Source organism: Pteropus medius, unplaced genomic scaffold (genome assembly GCF_902729225.1).
Source record: "Pteropus medius unplaced genomic scaffold, Ma_sr-lr_union100, whole genome shotgun sequence".
In the NCBI taxonomy this organism is placed as follows: Eukaryota; Metazoa; Chordata; class Mammalia; order Chiroptera; family Pteropodidae; genus Pteropus; species Pteropus medius.
Window position 1 is genome coordinate 9,911,527 of NW_024353517.1, and position 18,465 is coordinate 9,929,991.

The 18,465-nt window shown below is 42.6% G+C and overlaps 1 long non-coding RNA gene across 1 annotated transcript in view; it reads right to left on the minus strand.

The window, feature by feature from the left end:
• Nucleotides 1-248: 248 nt before the first annotated feature.
• LOC120592867 (uncharacterized) overlaps nt 249-18,465 on the minus strand; it is a 61,634-nt gene continuing 43,417 nt past the window's right edge. The window contains exons 4-6 of the long non-coding RNA XR_005650228.1: nt 5,408-5,582; nt 3,250-3,319; nt 249-539 (exon numbers count right to left, since the gene is read on the minus strand). This is a non-coding gene — a long non-coding RNA (uncharacterized LOC120592867). The remainder of the gene's footprint in view (nt 540-3,249; nt 3,320-5,407; nt 5,583-18,465) is intronic.

An 18,465-nucleotide genomic window follows, 5' to 3' on the forward strand; every position in this document is an offset into this window, starting at 1 on the left:
TAGTGTGGGGCCTGAGAGTCTGCATTTCTAACAAGCTCCCAGGTGACACCCATGCTGCTGGTGCAAGAGCCACACTCAAGTCTTACCTACCTAACAGGGTGGCTGAGAGAAAGAAACTACCCAATTAGCTTGAGTATGTAGCAGGAACTAGAGTCTTCTTCAAAACCTTAGAAAGGATAGAAAGCATTATACCCATTTTACGGATATGGAAACTGAAGATCAGAGAGACTGACTTCTCAAAGGTCTAATCCAGCCCTTCTGACACCAGTTCAGTGCTGCCTTTACTGCCACCCACTACGCTGAGTGCTGGGAGGATTCAGAGATGAAGGCACCACATCCCATCCTCAGGAAGATGGCGCAAAACATGCACTTGCACCAGGAATTGCAGTGCAAAGTCAATTGAGGGAAGAGCCAGAAGTCCAGGGGCAGGTGAGCCACGTGCCAGCCAGATTTTACCCAAAAAACATGGCACATCTTTGCTTTCTACTCACAGCCCAATTTAGACTGCAGATGGGGGTCTTCTTCCATCAACCCAATCCCTTTAAAAGAAAAAAGAAAAACAGTGGCTTTAGCATTTTTCTTTTAAGCCCTGAACCTCTTCAGTGGAAAGTGCTGCCCTTCCGACCTGTTGATGTAATTGCCATAATTGAAGATTCCAGCCCCCCATGTGGGTGGACAGGGCCCCATTCAACCATCAGGTCAGCGAAGTGTAAACCTGCTGAGTCCTTCAGATGCCCCGGCCACAGCCTCCCCCTCCCTCTTGCCTCCAGCCCTGCATGCTTGGCTCCCCGCGACGCCAGGGCAGCCAGGCCCAGGCTGGTCCCTCTCTCACTCTGGGAATGGTGCCTAATTAAGGGGTCTGTTCTCATCTCCATGGGGCCGACTTAAGGCCTCCTGACAGTAATGAGAGCCACACGTGTGCTGCTTGGGGTGGGAAGGATGGCTCCCCTGCTGCCCTTAGCACCCTATTAAACAGCAGAAGTACACACACACACACACACACACACACACACACACACACACACACACTCACACACACAGTGCAGTTCTGCGATAATCACCATCAAATCTTTAGAGCTATAGGGAACTGCTCCAATTCTGGAAGAGGAAAGAATCAAAGAAAAAAATAACTTGCCTAAGGGCACACGGCAAGTCAGTCAGTGTCACTGGACTCAGGAGTCCTGTAGCCCCTCACAGCACAGACTTCCCCATGGAGGGTAGGGCTCTCCACTCTGGCTCTAGGGGAGCAGATTGGGGGTGAGGGAGGAGACAGAATCCCAATTCACTATTCTGGAGCAGCCAGTTTCAGGGGGCTGCCAGGCAGAACAGAGAGAAGCCGTGTACTGGGGCTGGGGCTGGGGCTGTTGCATCTCCAAGACACCCTTTGATCACACACAAAGCCAAGCTCAGAGTGGGACATTCCTTGCTTCCCGGGTGGATCCATGCTTAACCCACACCCTCCCAGCATGAAAAGGAACCAGTCTCATTGCCCTCGCCTGCAAACCCTCCCCTGTCCCCACACCCTTTCTCTCAGCATCCACCCCCAAAACAGCACATAGTCGATTCTCAGTAAATATTCATTAAATATAATAAAAGTCAAGTCAATGTTTGTCCCAACTCACAGTCATGTTAGTGCATTGTTTTAATCATAACTTTGCTTATCGAGAGGGCCCTGAGATGAGGTGGTACGGAAATGCTGAAAATAACATGGAGCAAATCTGAGATACCGGCTCATTAATAAAGACAGTAAACAAAAGGGACAGAATTTCAGTTAAGTCTAACTCCAATCCCTTGGCACAGTGATGAATCCCAAGAAAGAAGCCAATAATATCCTAGGTACTAACCATATAGTCTGGAGACCCTGGCTTCCTACAGAAGCCCCTTCACTAGCATCTCTCCTCTGATACTTCCTCTTCCAATCCCCCCAATCCTCTGTGCACACTGGCTTTCTGATGGATCACACCACATGCATCATGTGATACCCTTGCTCAAAAGCCTTTGATGGCTCCCTATTTCCTCTGCATGAAATCTGTACTGCTTTCACTTTGAGGGACCTCCTCAGTCTGGCTCAGTCTTAACACTGCATTGTTCCACTGCTCTCTAGAGCCCTTCTTTCCCTCTAATCAGTTAGTCTCCTCACTTGGCTCAGTGTAAGACAGGAGTGGGATGAAGATGAAATTCGGAGCCAGAAGACCTGGATGTGAGTCCCAGGTCCACCGTTTGACCTCTCTGAGCCTAGTTTCCCATGGATAAAATGGGGATAAGAATAACAATATCTACTTTGTAAGGTCGATGTGATGGATATTAAAGTACTTTACAAACTATAAAGGGCTAAAGGAATGATAATTGTTCATTTCTAGTCATCGTTATTCTCACCCCCCAGCGGTGCCTTTAATCTCATGACTCTTACACCCAGTTGAACCCAACTCAAGCCCAGCCTCTCATAGAAAATCATGGCTGATAACTCAAGTTCTTGCTGACCCTACCTTTCGTAGGCTCACCCATAAAGTGTCTTGATTTGTTCACTGTGTCTTGCACATGTTAACCTTAAAACTCTAAGCTGTGTTTATTTATTTATATATTATATAATACAAAAGTTTAGGCTGCTCAAATTTTAAAAATAAATACATTGTGGAAAAGCTCAAGATACAAATGTAGAGTGAGTGAGGAAAAGAATAATCATGCTAGACATCTGGTTAAGCTGGCTACTGCAGTTAAGTACCCTTGCGGGTAATCCTCAATTTCTCTTCTTCACCTTTTTATAGAGGAAAGACTTGCATGCCTCAGCCCACAAAAGGGAAAAGGTGGAATGGAACTTTGCCATCTCTTCCTGGGGAGGAGGACTAGTTAATGAGATGGGTGGGGTCCACATTTACGAGGAGGGGCCACTGAGTCAGTGACACCGTGATGCCATCACTGCCGATATTCCTTGGACTGATCAAAGTAGAGCAGGCTCCTGCTCTCTGTCCCCTCTGGACTTCCGTGATAGGCCACCCGAAGAAGTAATCACCCCTCACTGACTACCACCACCGCCACCATCATCACCACCAAGCAGGATAGTCGCCAATCTCCTGTTGTGTCTACTCCACCAAACTTCTAGAAGCAGGCTCATAATCCGTTCCTTGCAGTGGCTTGAATATGTGGACTCAGCATTGGCTTGGCAGAACATGCAAACCCCAAAATGTAGTTCAAGAAGGGATTAGGAGGTCCCACCCCATTCCCAGACAACCCGCAGTTTGGGAAGCTTACCTCGTCATCAATTAAGCTGATACTTTGATGTGCATTTGGCTAGTGGTCTTTAAACCTGTTCTCAATCACTCTGAAAAAGAAGGAAAAATGGTTTTAGAGCCCTTACTTCCAGCAAACACAAATATGAACTATGAGCTTCTTGATATCGTAGGTATCATTATTTGATTAAAAAAAAAACCACACAGCTGAAGTTAAAGACAAATATGTCCTGATATAAGGGACATTGAGTAACACGATGAATGGTTTCTCAATAATAATTTATCAGAAGATGACAAAAGCGTCTTTTTTTGTTTGTTTTAATGACCTACAATATTAATTTATAATACAATGCAAAGGAACTAAACTAATACAATTCAAATCTATTTCTTTGTGATGACCCAATTAGATACAAGGACAGGGCTTAATTCATTGTCTCAATCATTCTTTGGGCAAGAATAAATAGCAAACAAGTTGGAATTAAACTTTATTTCCATAGTATATGCACTTGCATATACTATGGAAATAAAAACTGATGCGACCCTTTTAAAACAATAAATGTTGACAGTCTTAATAATGCTCCTCTCTTTAACTAGCAAGTCCACTTCTGAGAATTTATCATAAGAAAAATAAATATTTTAAAAGTTATATGATTAAATATATTAAGTAAATCATGTTACACGAGTGATGAAAAACTATATAGTCATTTGAAATGAAGTTTGTGTTGTTAAATAGCAAAAGCAGATTATAAAATTATCTATATGCAAAGATCAAACCACATAAAATCATGAAAAGAAGAAAAATATCAAATAATAAGAGTAAGTATCTTCTTTCACCTTTTTCTGTATTTTTACTTTTTAATGAGCATATGTCATATTATAATTGGAAATAAAATGAAATAAACTTTATTATTAATATGTATGTATTAGCTGTCCATAGATCCTCATACTTTAGATACCAGCCTGGCAGACAACAGAGCTAGCATCCTGTTACAAAAGTTAAAAGCTGTACATAAAGTGCTTCACCCAGGTGAGGGGGCATTTCACTTCCACCCAGAAGGAAGCTTGCCTTTGCTAGTGAACAGAACCTACATTTTTCTGAACTAGAAGCTCTGGTGGTGACCGGACACATTTGTCCATCTCAGTTCAGCTGTAGATACCCTGAGGGCAAGAGACAAATTCTTCAACTTCTATTTTTTGTCCCCAGTGCTTGATGATAGCTTGTCACCTGCCAGTAGATGAGTTGCTGGTTTCATTGGTTGATCTAATATGCTGTCTAGCTGGTTCACTAACAACATCGTAGGTACTCAATCTATAGTTACTGAATGATTGAATGATGAAATAGATATCAGTTCACTTCTTGGGAAGTACTGAAATAATGAAAACACTCCTGCATATGTTTCCAGGTTCAGGTCAGTGGTCTCTGCCTAAGCACTTTGCCCTAGTTGGACCCCACCTCACTCACCCATCCCCATTCCCCTCTGGCCTTGTGCAGACCACGACTGTAAACTTGAGCCATTCTCTCAGCCTTGATGCAATTTGTTTACCTGTCTGGCTCCTCACATGACTCTGAGTTCCTTGGAACCAAGTTTTACATTTTGCTCATTTTTAAAAATCTGCCTCTAATGTTATTAGCACAGAGTCTGGGACATAATTTCTTCAATATGACACATCAGAGAGATTCAGCAAATGTTTGTGAATAAAGGAACAAATGAATGAATGCGGGACAAGAATATTTCAAGTACCAACGAGCCATCCAGTCTTGGGCCAGGTGCAGTCTCTGAGGCCTTAGAGGAACCACAGGGAAACGAGCGTAACGCTCACCACGCTTCATTGCGATTTATCGTTCATTTGTTTCTCTTCCCTTATGGATCATAAATGCCATGAGGGCAAGGGCTGTTTCTGTCTTATTAACCCAGACTCCAGCAACACACACAATGCCATGGAAGGAACTCAGTAAATATCTGTGGAAGGAATAAATGGATGGGAAGGAAATGCCAATTTTCAGTTTCAATTTCCTCCAACCGTGCTTACTCATTGAACAAAATGGCATATTACATGTAGTGTTGTGCAGTCTGCCACTTTACTTTCCTTCCTCTTGGCTTTTTCTTTTTTTTTTTTTTTTGAGCTAAAGAGAACTGTTGGGGAAGGGTTGGAGCTTTTCCTCCTCAGTTGAAGATTACCTGGGAACTTAAGGAAGAGCCAAGGCAGGTCCTCCACAAACGCAGCCTCAAAGGAGAATGTTAATCCTCCCTGAGCAGGTGGCTGAGCATCAGGCTACAGAAACAATTCACCCCAGTAATCTTCTCAGAACTGAACTGTATGGATGTCTTCAAACCTTCTTACATGACCGATTTCCTTAGAAAGGACAGGGAGAAATAGTGAAAGAAAAGCAATTACTAAAGTTTTGAGACGAAATCGGTTATGAGGCATAGAGCTTCATCCTTGTATTTTACAAAAAAGATGTCATAGGCTGTCCCTTACTCAGTGCTACCTCAGCCACGGTCTCAGTTACAAATGAACATATAACTATGTGGAGCTCTGGGCCTCTCCCTCTAGGCCAGCCTTCCTTACTCACTTGTGTGCTCGCTGGCTCCAGCTCTCTCTGGAAACATCCTTTTTGATGTTGAAGACTAAAGCAACCTAAATCAGACAACCTCCAACTTAGTACCTAATAATCAACATTCAGATCCCCAAGACCCATTCCAGAGACATACGTTTGGAGTGGGAGTCTGGAATCTGCATTTTAACAAACTCTCCCAGGTTATTCTGCTGTTGGGTGCCCAATGCCTATGCAATAAATCAATATTCTAGTCCTAAGATAGAACTTCTCCTCTCTGCTTCTCCAGGCCACTGGTTGAGCTCTCTTCCTCCCCACAACTTTCTCAGTCCCCTAAACAAGCCTCTCCTTAGACACAGGTCACACTGGTATCAATAAACTGTAATATTGTCTTTATTTCCCCAACATATCTCACAGTACATGGGGATGAATGTACACAGTACTGTGTCCATGAATGGCCTATAGCAGGCATTCAGAAAATATCTGTTGAATTAATGAATGAATAAGTAAATGAATGAGTGAGCAAATGAATGAATTTAACATCACCATAGAAAATTACTTCTTTCAGTTTCCCCCCACTTCTTCCAACTCTAACTTGAAGGAACCATGACTTGCTATTAGAGACCATTTTTTGATCTCCTTGTCTCTGTGGCAATCTCTCAGAGACATTGGCTGGGAAGTCAGCACCAGTGGAGAAATGCCTTTCCACACATATAACCTAAGGGAGGCCATCTGGTCATCTGCTAAAGCCCAGAGAATATTATCGTCCTCAAAGATTTGTGGATCAAAGACATCCACAAGTGTTGCTGCTGTGATGCTCATGCCAGAAAAAAAAAAAAATGACAACGGAACCTTCTTTTCCCAGCAGGAAAGCCCTAGTCAATCGTTTCAATTTTCAGAATTGGGAGGTTGATGATTTACTCTTCTCCATTTCTACTGCTGAGAAAAGCCTGGAATTGGAAACCCAGGATGGGAGATTAATGGTGAATTTTGAATTAAAACACCTCATTGAATTAAATCCCCTCATTCCTTCCCCATTCACATCTTCCATTCTTAAAACTGGAAATACAAAGACTCTTCTCCTTCATGCAAGATCGCCCCAGGCTTAATCAAAACTGGAAGCTGCTGTCATTCACCCATGTTGTAAACACAGTGACAGTAATCAGGATAGGTGTTTGGAATAGAATGATGTAAGTGGGGCTTGTTGATGAGAGTTGCTGACAGACAGGCAAGTTGACACCAGAGAACAGCTTGGGCTACGAGGTCATTTGGTCCAACAGGTAGGCCCTTCTGTTTTCTTCGCCCTGACATTCGATGCCCTGTCAGTTATTCAATAACCAGAAATGAAATGGGTCCTACAAATTCCTGAATCATCTTGGGGATGGAGAGGGAGGGGCTGTGCTTCCTTGATCAAGGGCACTGTAGGAGAAGCTAGAGCTGGAAATCTGTCCCCAGGAGAAGTGTTTGATGACATAAAATGTGAGAAAGATATTCAGAAACAAGTGGTATGGTTTCTGCAGAAAGATGAACCATAATTCTGCTTAACATTTAACCTAGACAATCACGAACCACTCCTAGAGGAGAAAGTGAAACTCAGACCCAGCCTGAAAAAGTATGCAAACCCTCCGGTCAAATGGAGAAGCCAATCCTCAGCAAATTTGCTTTAAAAATGTGAGAGAGGAAGTTTCTTTTTGTTGGTGAAGAGGCTGTTTGCTTTTTGATTTGTTTATTTTACTACCCAATATATGCCACACATATAACCCAACATATAAAAGTTTTATAGCTTTAAATACATGAAATATTTGATGAAAGACTGTAGGTAATGCTTCAAAAAAGTGCAATCAAGCCAAACATATTTTTCTGTGAACATTTCATAGAGATAAAGGAAAAAGAGGTTATAGATTTTCCTTTTCAGCAAATATTGGGGTTGGGATAAAGTATTAGTTTCCCAGGGCTGCCAAAACAAAGCATCACAAACTGGGTGGTTAAAAATAACAGAAATTTATTATCTTACAGTTCTAAAGGCCAGAAGTTTGAAATCCAAGTGTCAGCAGGACCACGGTCCCTCTGAAAGCTGTCAGAGAGAGTCCTTCCTAGTTTCTCCTCGCTTCTGGTATTTGCCAGCAATCCTTAGTGTTTCTTGGCTTGTAGATGCATCAGTCCAATCTCTGCCTCTATTGTACATGGCCATCTTCTCCCCTGTGTGGCTCGGTCTCTGTGTCCCGTTATACTGGACTAAGGACTCATCCTATTCCAGTATGACCTCGTCTTAACTAATTACATCTACAACCACCCTATTTCTAAATAAGGTCACATTATGAGGTATAGGAGGTTAGGACTTCAACATATTTTTTAGGGGACACTATTCAACCCATAACAGGTAACATCCCCAATAGTTGTAATAAGCCCAGCCCCAGTTCATAAAAGGAAAACACAGAGTCCTCAGTGTCCACATAGCTGGGAGCCCTTAGCTATGGATATATTTGTGATTCCTCCCAAAGACAGAAACAAGCCACTCATTCATCAATTCTTTCAGCAAATATTTACTAAGTGCCTTCTAAGTATCTTACATACATTGGCTATGGGTGAGAGAGATAAGACAAGTTCCCAGTTATTGGTGAAGAATATTAGCAGTAAGACACTGTGTAGTTTTGTAGTTCTTTGTTCAGGTGTCTCCAGCCTACTCTACTTAAGTACGAGCAGTTTGAAGGCCAGAAAACCTGTTCCAGGCAGCCTTTGAAACACATCCCACATACTCATAACTCTTTGTAGAATTGGGCTGCAATGAGCCTCTGGGGAGAGAAAAATAAGTATACAAGGAGTTAAAGTACAATGTGCTATAGGTTAGAGGAGAAAAAATCCAAAAGCCAGGGAGGCACAGGGAAGAATCATAAGATTTTAGAGCTGGAGAGATTTCTGAGAGTATCTATCTTATTTGGTGGTTTTCAAACTTAAACATAAAAACCGGCAGAACACTTTCTTTGAACAAAATCGCATGAGGACTCACAATGTGTGAACAGGCAAAAGCCAAATCGTTCTGGTGAAATAATAAGAGGGTTTCTATAACCTTGATGAAGCCTTTGAAATTTCCTGGGACTTACCCCAACTTTATCCCTCTGTGGAGGAAAAAAATCAAGGTTCATGAGACACAAATTGGGAGTCATTTCTTCACAAGTTTGTTCTGAATTCAGAATTCTGAATTTTATTTCTAACTCACTTTGGAACAGCTTAGAAGTCCATACCCAAAGGACAGCACTCAATGCCCAGGTTCCTTAGCCCAACCAACTCGACCCTGGGAGAACTTTCCATGGAGGCCGAGTCGCCTCATGAGGTGTCCTGTCCACAGTTTTGGTCTGTTTAGCTTCCAACCATTGTAATTACTTTTCAAAGACTCACTGCAACCTTCAAGGTTATTGACTCCAGAGTCACTCTCCTGCCTTCAAAGGAAGGGCAGTAGTTTGGAAAAATCTCCAGAGGGTGGTGCCTGTAGAAATAATGATGGGAACTGTTTGTATATTCAAAACCTCTGAGGTCAAGTCCAGACTGCCACTTACTACTGAGTCAGGATCAATCTCTTGATTACTTCTGAAACTGTCTCGCCCTGTTAATTGGAGAGCTACTCAACATTCATTCAACAAACGCTCACTGAGGCCCTACTATGAAACAGGTGCAGTGTAGAGCTGTAGCAGATGTTTCCCCACCACCCACTCCTACTTCACAGGCAAGTATGAGGATCAGACTATTAGGGATCTGAGCAAGCTCTTCAGTGATGGTGATATTTAAATCTTGTTTCTATTCTAAGACCCTGATAGAGCGAACGACATTTATTTCCTCAGCATGTCCTTTACTCCTCCAGACTCATTCTTTGATTTTATGCCTAAACAATGTGATTAGATCTCATGTTTTTCACAAATTTCCATCGCGCCACCCATTTTGAGGGCTGAGTTGGCACCTGAAAAACTATGATTCATGAAAATAGGCATTCTTCAATTTTCATTAAAAAGCGGTGAATGGCATGAACTTGCCTTATTCGCCCTATATTCCCAGTAGAGCCAGGTGGGCACATAGTAGGTGCTCGATGAATATGCTGAATGAATAAATGAATGAGTGAGAGAAATCTTGCCTCCAAAGAGGAGAATGAGCAAAATTAGAATTAAGGGGAAGGACAACTTTTCTATGAATTTTTTGGTTTTTGTTTGTTTATTTTTACCAATAGATCAGCATCGTCTCTAATACTTGCCTGACTATCGTGAATGACTTCTGCAGTGCGTGTGCCCTCTCTGGCAGAAAACCCCTTTGGTCTAATGGACATTGTGTGTTGTCCCACAGCCAGTCCCAACTTCAATCTCCTGACATCTTCCTATTACACCAGTTATACAAAAGGGAGTGGGCAATGCGTGTGTCCCCTGCCACCCTCATGCAAACTGCCAAAGGCAAGTGGAATATTTTCATCCAGGCTTTCTCCCCTTTCTTTTTTCTTTTAAGCTTCTTCTAGTGATAAAAGCTGAAGCAAATTGAAATTGGCAGCTCCGCGGTCTTTAAGCAATAAGAAAAGTACTAGAGATCATGTGAACCACACTTTTGAAAACTTAAAAAAAAAAAAAATCTAATCTTGCCTCAATAAAAACGACATCATGTCACTGTAATCGGCAGGGGAACAGGCTTGAAAGTTGCTGGCAGTGGCCCAGCAGAGTTCAGGGGTTCTGTTGGCTGTGCTGAATTCCCACGGGAAAGGTAGAGAAAGAGGACTGCCTTTCAGGTGAGCCTCTGAGGCACAGGGAGGAGTGCATGTGTGGTGGGGGGAATGATAAAGCTCCCCCTGAAAACTTGCTATAATCTCCTGCTTTGCTGTAATCACAGCTCAGGGCTGGCCTCCTCCACCCCTTCTCCCACCGGCCTTTCTTCCAGATGCAGCTTTTGGTGGTGCTCCTCCCTCTCTGGCTGGCTGACTTTGAGGGACAGACAACAGCCAACATGAGAAATCTCAATGACGACGAAACTCCCTGTCAGGGCACAGCCCCAGAGCCAAAGAGGGAAGTACCAAATGTCCAATTCCACTGAGTGTGGTGTCTTTGCAAACTCACCCTTATCTGGTCTGAGCCAAAGACAACAATAAAAATGGCAGATTGGCTGTGCTGTAGCCAGCCCTTCCTCATGAGAGCTGCTTTAGCCCTGGGAAATGCAGAGCTGGGGGCCAGTTTTCACAAAGCCTCGGTTTACCTACAATTAGTAGTTACTGTCTACTGCCAATCATTGACTATTCATTAGCCATCCCTGGATGGGTACATAAGGGACAGGTAAGAGTGACTGCATCTGAGACAGGGCTTGGGGTATGGGGCCACAGATGGGAGGATTACTTTTCAGGATTTACTCTTTTACATGGCTTAAAATTTTTAACATATGCATTTTCAAGTTAAATCAATCAGCAATTCAAGAGACAAAAATTCATTAGCAGTAAATGAGCCCTCAGTGATGTCTGTACCTCTCATCTGACTCCTCAAACTGGGGTACAGCAAGAGGAAATCTGTAGCTCAACAAGAGGAAATTTGGAATTTCAATTTTACTTGAAGGACTGGGCAGAGGGTAAGGCAGAAACATTATTTTTATACTAAAAGAAATACGAATATATAAAGCGTAATGCAAAACGTACTTGGATAATTAAGAGGAAATATAATATTTTTATTCAGCCATATGCCATATACCAACAAACCAACCACAGGGCTGATGAAGCATTCAGTGCCAGTTCTCGTGTTTAAAGGGCCTTGAGGCTGCAAGGGCTGCACATGTGAAGCAGAGTCGAGTTAGCGTCCCCAATCAAGAAGGAAGGTGTTCCTAGAGTAGGGCTGGGTGTGGCAAAGTTGAGCCTTGGAGGATGGGAAGAATCTTGTTTGGCAGAGGAGGGGGTGAGAGACTGTGAGCAAATGGTGGTGGGCTGGTCTGAGCAGAAGGTTGGCCCTGGGGCACAGAGAAGTATTTGGTGCAGTACAGAGAGAGAAGGAAGGTAGACCCAGATAACAGAAGGCTTCAATGAGAGGCTGCAGAACTGAGACTCAAGGTGGCCAGCCAGTGCTTCTCATTCTTGTTCTCGAAGCCCCACTTCAAAGCAGAGGAGGGAAATACATGCCTTGGGATTTCAGGAAGCTGCTGACCACGAGGGAGATAAATCTTTCTTAGCAGTGTTAGTTCTACTTTCAAAATACATCTGAAATCCAATCACCTCTACTACCATTCTGGCCCAAGCCACTTTTGTCTCTTACCTGGATGAATGTCAGAGCTACCTAAGCATGGTCTCCTTGCTTCCATCCTTGCAGGCCACAGAGCAGCCAAAGTGGTCTTTTACGAATATGAAGCACATCAGGTGACCCCTTGCTCAAAATATTGCAATGTCTCCTGCCTTCCTCAGATCAATAGCCAGGTCATTAGTATATAGCCACGCCTGTACCATCTGGCTCTGTCACTCTTTGCTTCATCACTCTTCTCACTCCCCTCCCCACTTTGCTCACTGCACACCAGTCACTCTGGCCTCCTGGCTTTCCTAGAGCACTTAGGCTAGACGTGGTCCTGCCTCAGAACCTTTGCACTTGCTGTTTCTTCTCTTTAGAAAGCTTGCTGCCAGATATCCGCATGCTGGCTCCCTCCTCTGCTTCAGTCTTCTCTCTAAGGCCTTCCCCGACCATGCAATCTAAACTTGTACTTCCTGACACTTTCCATCTCCCCTTCCTTATTTGATTTCCCTCTGTAGTACTTGTCACTGTTTAATATACTGTCTAATCCATTTATTTATTTTGCTTGTCTACCTTTTTTTTTTGCTTGCTTCATTACAATGCGACATCGTGCAACCCCTCCTTAAGAAGAGTTCCTGGGAGAATGGGGTGAAGGATTAAAAAGTACAAATTAGTAGTTGATAGTTGGGCACGAGGATGGGGAGCACGGCACAGGGAATGCAGTTAGCATTAATATGATGGCTAAGTGGAGGGCCAGGCATGGGAGGGAGCAATTGGGGGAATCGTTTTATGAACAATATAGATGTCTCACAAATGTACTGTATACTTGAAACTAATTTAAATAAATAAATTTATTTTTAAAAAAAGAAGAGTTCCGATTAATGTAGAAAGAATGAGAGAAATAAAAAATCACTGTTAAATTACCACAATATTCATTGCCACAGGTGAGATCCTTCAGTAGTTTCTAAATTTAGTGGACAGAAGTATAAGGAGAAACAGCATATTTACATCATCTTGAAGTAACACCTCTCAAAACGTTTAAGAAATACAAAAAGAAAAGTCATAATTTTGTAGTGGACAATCTTGGAGAAACTGTCCTAACCTCGCGATCACGGTTAACAGCAGCAGTAAAATCCAACAATATCATGTAGCCTCTGACCTGCTGCCCTGGGAAGGGCACACCACCTCTGGCACATCTGGGCATTCTTCACAATAGCGCAGGCAGTTCCTTGATATCATCATGAGAAAACATCAGACAGACCCCAGTGGAGGACAGTCTATTAAACAACTGACTAGTACTCTTAAAGTGTCATGAAAGTCAAGGAACGATGGCAGAACTATCACAGAGGGAAGGCGACTAAGGAGACAAGACAACAAATGCACTGTGGAATCCTGCATAGGATTCTGGAATAGAAAGGAAAAAAAAAACATTAATAGAAAAAATAGTGAAACCTGAATTAAGTCTGTAGTTTATAGTATTGTACCAAGATTATTTTCTTAGTTTTGATGATCAGTCCCTGGTTACATAAGATGTAGGGAACCTGGTTAAAGGGTATAAGTGAGCTCTCTGTATTATTTTTGCAACTTTTCTGTAAGTCTAAAAAAAAACCAAAAACACTAAGGATCGTTAAGGGTCAAATTTGGCAGTCTTTTCTTCACTGAACTCTAGGCTTTGGAGCAGAAAGAAGGAAAAATAAGTCTAGAGATTATTATTAAAAGTCAAATTATGGAAGAAGGATCCACACAGTTAGTTATTCGAACAACAAACCAGGTATCATCTTTTGACTCCTCTTTCCCCATCATGGTCCAGTCAGTCACCAAGGCCTAGCTGATCTCTTAATCACTTGAATCCATTCTCTTCAGCCCACCAGCCCCACTTAAGTTAGGGCGGGCTCCTTCTTCCCCATGGCTTACTGCCGGAACCTCCCCTTCTATCAGTGAAAACAGAAGGGTGAGACACCAGGGAAGGTGCCCCTCAAGACCCGTAAAGAGACTCCCTTGCAAATGACTGACATGAAGTGACCAGAGAGGTGGAAAGAAAATGCACGTGACTTGGAAACAGAGTAGAAAAGTTGCCTAGAACCTATCAGCAAGTGAAAGGGAAAATCTATAAAACTCAAAATCCCCAGTCGTGGTCATTCTACACAGTCTTCATTCTGTGACAGAAAACAGTGGGCCTGATACAGGGTATCAAAGACTGATATCCAATGTTATCCCCAGTTTTTTCTCAAAGAATTTAGCACATTTGATGGTTTTTTTTTAACCTCTCCTTTTCGTTTATTGTCTCAGGGTAAACACTTGTGATTCATGAATGCCTTAAGAGTGAATCAGTATTCTCCTGTTCAAACCAGCAGAGGCCACATCAAACAATAGCCCACAAGGTATTATTAATCATTAAATAGGCACATATAAGAACATTCAAGCAAGGGAGCCATTTTTCTTTTCTTTTCTTTTTTTTTTTTAAGGAAATTAACAAAGAGCAAACCTTGACTTTGACCTATTTTTTAAAAGTGTTTTTTTTTCTTTTTTTCTTTTTTTTTTTTTTTTAATTGTTAAAGGTTTGGTCAAATTCAAGAATAAATAAGCAAATATTTCATGTGGGAAAATGCTCCTTCTTTGGGGATCTTCTTTCAATCATTAAGCAATGGCTTGGATTTCAAATTTTAGCACTCGCTTTTTCCACATTCACATGCCTGAGAAAAACAGATGTGCTCAGCTACGGTTGATAGGTACAACAGGTCCCTGGGAGCATTGCTATGTTGTTGCCATAACCTGGGTACAAACTAGCAGGGGAGAAAGCTTGGAGCACATATGCTCTATAAGAGAAGAAACCAAGTCATGTCAAACATACCTTGACCACAACCATCTAACCACCATGGGGCCTCTCCCTTCTCCTATAAACATTGAGTAAGATCCCCTAGGTTCAAAAATGGCGCTATTCTCTCTGTGGAAGATAGAAGTGCTAAAACATTAGTGACTTAAAAATAATATTTCTTAGGTAACATCTCTGATGAAAAGATAGCTGACTAGACAGATGAACAATCTAGCACATGCTGTCATAGGCCCACAGAGCTAGGATGGTCATGTGTTCCCATTAATGCCAGTTGTCCTGCTATAATAGTTACTAGCATTACCACCTTTAACTCTCAAAAGTGTCCCAGTTTGGACCGTAAATTATATGGTCATCTACAAGAACCTGCTAGACCCTGAAGGTCTCAGAATTCATCTTTCTCACCAATCTTATCTCATATAAATACGGCTGGAACCCAGGGAAAGCTTGCCCATGACTCCTCTCTTGAAGTAAGCGTCCCTCTACAGCCCTTCCCATTTCTTCCTGTGGGGAGGAGAGGAGTTGCCCATACATTCTACGTGCCAGGCCCCTGCTGATGTCCTGGCCCCTATGCAGAACTTTCCTTTCTGTGGGCCTGAGGCTCATTCCAAGTTTCAAGGCAGGGCCACACCAAACTCTGCATCTGTCCACCGATAAAGCTGAAACCATAATGCTTGGGTGGTACAGACCCTCCTCCCTGGAAAAGAAGAGGGAGCCAGGTCATTTTTTAGGTTTTTCCTATTCCCACAATCTGAGATTCATAAAAGACTGGCTGAAGTTTCTGCTTTGTCTAATACTCGTGACCAATTTATCGTAGTGGATGCCGACCATTTCTTTGAAAATATTAACATCTTGTGACCTTTTTCAGATGACTGACGGTATCTTACATGTCAGAGATACATATATAACAATGATAAAAGCAAATGAGAACTTATATTGTATTTACAATATGGCAGGCACTGTTCTAAGCACATTATATATATTTGCCCTCATAATAGTCCTATAAGATAAGTACTGTGAATATCGTTCCATTTAACAGGCAAGTAAACTGAGGTACAGAATGGTTATGTTACATAGCTAGAAAGCAAACAAGCTGGAAAATAAACCCAAGCTGTCTGGCTCCAGAGTGTTTACTTTTTAGCTGCCCTGCTATAGTTTTTCCTGAACATATATAGAGATATGTGCTCAACATTCCTATAAGAAATAATCACCAGGTCAGTCAAATCTCAGCTGTAAAGCACTTGAAGTTCACAGAGGAAGGTGCTACTTAAATATAAGAGGCCATTTCACCTCGACTTTATAGCCCCCTTTTTATCAATATCACTCAGCATTGTAAAACAACAGGTGTGTTGGGGTGCTTTATAAAAACAGGTGTTTTTCTGGGCTGTATTTACACTTACTTAACCCAGTGAGTCTGAGCATGATTACTGGGTACTTCTTGGTTATGCAGAATCTTCCACGAGAAGCTGGCATGAAAAGAGAGAGAGCAGGAGAAGAGGTAAGCAGTGTTTCTCCTCAGGAATCACTGTAGGCTCCAGCTCCACCTCAATGACTGCACACCAGACTCTTCTTTCCCAGGTATCCTCCGTCTTAGTGTCTTTCCCAGTTTTCCAGAAGGACCAGTGATCTCCTCACTGGAACCTGCCTGCTTAAATCTTACTTATTAACTATACATAGATATGGCAGACTGCGATTACAGTAGAATTGTTTGAGAGCTCAGTATCTCACTTCTTCCCACGAACCTTACCCTGGGAATTGCTTTGTACTTTCATATTACCATGTGGTGGTGTGTCTTTAATAACCATCAATAAAGATAGGCTTGGGAAAACACGGACAGCCACAGACTCCTCTAAATTCACCTGATTGCAACAGAGTAGAGCTGTCTGCAGGGGTATCCCAGCTGCCCAGAGGTGGTCGCCAGTAGTGGTCAAAGTAAACCAGCCCTCTGATTCAGCAACCAGAGAAAATTTGGAAAAATAGACTGACCCTCTGAGGGTTCCATTAAATTGCCAATAAAATATACTTCTTTAAGTCAAAGTTCATTTATGCATTTATTGTCCGAATATTTAGAAGTTAATTCAAGTTAAGTTCAGGAAATTGCAACCTGGATGATTTTAACCCCTGACTGTATTGTCTGATTACCATCGACACAGGTTCACTGGATACGAAGAAAATAAGCCGAGACTCCTCCCTTCTATCCAGATGACAGGTACTTCTAAACACCCAGTCTAGGTTTGTCCCAGGTGCCAGACTTTGAGGGACTGTCAGAGCCTAGGGAGATAAAGGCCACAGCTGGATACATGCGTGATACATGCACAGCTTGGCAATCTCCTCAGGGAACCAGCAACACTCTGGGACTTTATCAAGAGCCCTTTGTGGGTCAGGCAAGCCTGCTGCACACCAGCGTGTCACAACAGAGCTCCCTGGCTCCTCTCAGCTTTCAGTCAAGGCTGGCCGTGGAAGTCCGACCCTGCAAAAGGAGAGGTTCCTTTTCTCTACCTCATATAACGTCTCACCCCAAGCTCCCTCGACCTTTTCCATTCTATGGGGCTTTATGTTATGCCTACAGTAATATAGACAGCACAGAACAAAACTAAATATTGAGGAAAAGTGGGTTCCAGAGTTCTATAATCACAGACCTGGTCTCTCTTTCCGAGATCTTGCCAGGAAAGCTCTCGGAAGGCACTGGATGCTGAACTAAAGAGCTCTAGGCTCAGCCCAGAAGAGACTATGGTTATCACCTTTCCAGGTCTTTCCAGAACCTGCTCAATCATCTTCTTACTAAGTGAGATCACTTCCCTCACTTCTTCCCTCTTTGAAAAAGGATCTTTCCTCTTTGCTCCAAAGATGTGTCCTCTGGATTACTGATATTATATACCAAATTGTCCTCTCTGTTCCAGTTTCTGGAAATCTTATTGTTGCCTGTGGCTGAGAAAGAAAAATTGGTTCTTGCCTGGCCTCTCAGCTCCCTGTCCTGCCTTGACTTTCTAGAGATACTCTTGACCAGAATGCTTATCTATCCTTTACTCTGTGCCCTCACTAGCCAGGGTCCGGCTGAATGTCTCCATCACTACCCACTTGAATTTTCTCTCTCCCTTCTTGGGCCTCGCACTGAAGTCCCTCTAGTCTAGATCAGAAGGCTATATATAAGGACGAAAAGCTATAATGGACTAGAAAGTGCCTTGTCAACTGTCAAGTACTGCAAGGCAAGGGAACTCCGTGAAAGAGATTAGAAGGTCTCAACTTTGCTAGAACCCACCAGAGGCTTAAGGTGTAGTTGTGGTTGCTGCCTGTATCACCTTTTCTTGTTCCCTAAGATATCTGAAAGGAAAATATATATTTCACATGCAAATACTATTTATCAACCATTTGGAAAACCCCTTATTTTTCTTGCTTTTCCCTCTGCTAAATGTGAAGTCAGCCAGCAGTTCAATATGTTCGCGCTCCAATGCCTTCACCATATTACTAGCACCACGCCTTCTCTGGTTCTAACAAAAGCCTAGTATTGACGGAGCACAGATTCAGGGGCTGGAAATATTCTCTCCCCCAACCTTCTTTTCAGAGCACAAATAAGGGAAACATATTGGCAATTATAAGAAAGATGGGGTGGCATGTGGCTTGCCTTGG